The following is a 2,666-nucleotide window of genomic DNA, read 5'->3' on the forward strand; positions in this document are numbered from 1 at the left end:
GCTCCTACGTCTCTGCTCCATCACGATGGGTTATTGAGAGGTAACCCCACTGTCAGTGGAGGAGCATCTGCAGTTCCCCGCTATGGATTCCTATGATCCTCTATTTTTCACGTACTCATAGTTACACATGGACTTACAGATAACCCAAGCCTATAATCACATACACATGTAAGTTCTCGTTTTGTCATTCTGCTAAAATGGATGCTATTGAGGCCAGCAGATGGCATAGCAATTACATCGCTGGACTCCCACGTAGTTGACTTTGGTTCGAGTCCTGGACCCGGCAGCTTAAAACTCACACCCGCCCCATGTGTATGTGTGCCCAAAATACTGAGAAAATGGAGGAGATGGGATTGCAGTGTGGCCATCCTCCCTGGGTGGGTGGTGATTTCTTGCTTTCCATCTCTCTCTCTGGTGAGCACACACACACCCTATAGCAAAAATCTCAAAAAAAGAAAAAAAAAGATGATATTAAGTAAATATTTTTAAAAGAATTATTGTATTTAATTTTATTCACTGTCTTTATTTTTTAATTTTATTTTTAAAAAGATTTATTTATCTATTCATTCATTCCTTTTTTATAATTTTTTTTTCTGGAGAGGTTTTTTGCTATAGGGCGCGTGCGCTCGTCCGACAGACACAGAGAGACATAGAGACAGAAAGTGTGAAATCACCCCCCAGGGGGTATGGTCACGCCGCAATCCCTTCTCCTCCATTCTCCTCTTGGGATCTTGGGCACGCACGCACACGCACCTGGCGTGAGTTTTAAGCTACTGGGTCTGGGACGCGAACCATTGTCGACTACGTGGGAGTCCAGCGACATAGCCATTACGCTAACTGCTGGTTCCCGCTTCATTATAATTTGACCAGAAAGAGACAGAGAGAGAGAGGAGAGAGAGGAAAGTGAGAAAGCAAGCCATGAGGTCCAGGACTTGAACCGTGGTCAGCCATGTGGGAGTGTCCAGTGCCTTAACCACCATGCCGCCTGCTGGTTCCAATTTTATTTATTTATTTAGGAGAGGTTTTTGCTATGGAGCGTGTGTGTTCGCCAGAAAGAGAGAGACAGAGAGATAGAAAGTGAGAAATCAACCCTTCAGGGAGGATGCCCACGCCACAATCCCTTCTCCCATTCTCCTCTCGGTACTTTGGGCACGCACGCACATGCACCCGGCGTGAATTTAAGCCACCAGGTCCGGGACTCGAACCGTGGGCAGCCATGTGAGAGTCCAGTTGCCTTAACCACCACGCTACTTGCTGGCCCCCAATATTAAGTAAACATTTCTGCATCTCATTTTTGTTTTTTCCTGACCTGTATACCTAGAAGCCTGAGGCAGATCTAACTCATGGCTTCAAACAGCCACACTGATGATCCCACCCCCGTCTTTTCACCCAGCCCTTCCAGTCCCTGCTCACCTGAAGCCCTGTCCCTACCCTCCACAGCCTTTTCTTTAATCCATTAGATTCTGATGGTGGTGCTTCCCGCCAGGTGGGAGGAAAGGGCAGTGAGTAGGTAACAAGTGGCACTTCCCCACCTCCACATGGGTGGTCAGGAGCCACCAGAGGCAGGGAAATGTTATTGTGAAATCATTTGCATATTGTGAAGTATTTTGCATATGATGAAATGATTTGCATAGAGGGAGGAGGGCATCTTCTAGGTCCCAAGGCAGCATCCCCAGTGTCTTTCTCCCTCTGCACTGAAATTAACCCAGGGCTTCCATTTCAGAACTCAGGCAGGGGCCCAGTTGGGCTGGCAGATGTATGACTCTGGTGGGATAAGGTAGACAGGAGTCCCCGGAGGAGACGCTCCTTCACCTGGACAGAGTTGGAGGCCTGGGGAGGGAGACATTGCAGTAGAAAGTGTGACAGGCACTAGACGCGGCATGTGAGAGCTGAGTGTCCGCAGAGTTTTTCCCACTGCGGGAAAAATGACGCAGAACCAACCATGGGAGCTTGCTGAAGGGCAGAGACTTAAGAGCTCTCCACTCCACCTTAAGTCTCTGCCCAAGTGTCTTCCTGAATATTCCTCTGTCCTGCTGATTCCCAGAGAAGGACGCAAAGTGGAAACACTAGGCCAGACTCCTGCCGCTGTCCCGCCCAAGAAGAGCGAAGAGCAGTGGAGTGTCAGGTGCTGGAGGTTCAGGGACCCCCCATGCCAATCCTGGCTCTGCCATCGGTGCCACTTCGTGGCCTGGGCTAACAGTACCCACCTGGACGGGTAAAAGGAAGATTCAGTGAGACGAGACAGGTAGAGTGAAGGGCACCTGGCAGGTGTTTGGTAAACTGACGTTAAATTGTAATTGCCACTGACTGCTGCCCTGGTGAGGCCTAGCCTCCTCAAGGTGAGGGGAGCACAGACCTCTTGTCCCCCCAAGCTTGGAGTTCTAAGAAGCTGGGTCCAGCCACCAGGAATTAAACCCCAAAGGGTTACAAGGGAGACAGTGGCCTGAGGTTCCCAGTGAAAAACCAAAGCATAAAAATAATTCGATGAGTAAGAATAAAATTCCCTCTTCTGAGGTTCTCGGGGCCAAGCCCCTCCCTGCGGCATGCACTTCCCCTTTCCCGTGTTCATGGAGGAGCCAGGCCCGGCTGACTCAGAGCGGGAGCGCCACAGTCGTCCTCCCATTCCGGCCCCCGCGCAGCGGCGAGACGCGATCTGGCAGCCGAGC

Source organism: Tupaia chinensis, unplaced genomic scaffold (genome assembly GCF_000334495.1).
Source record: "Tupaia chinensis unplaced genomic scaffold, TupChi_1.0 Scaffold000561_1, whole genome shotgun sequence".
In the NCBI taxonomy this organism is placed as follows: domain Eukaryota; kingdom Metazoa; phylum Chordata; class Mammalia; order Scandentia; family Tupaiidae; genus Tupaia; species Tupaia belangeri.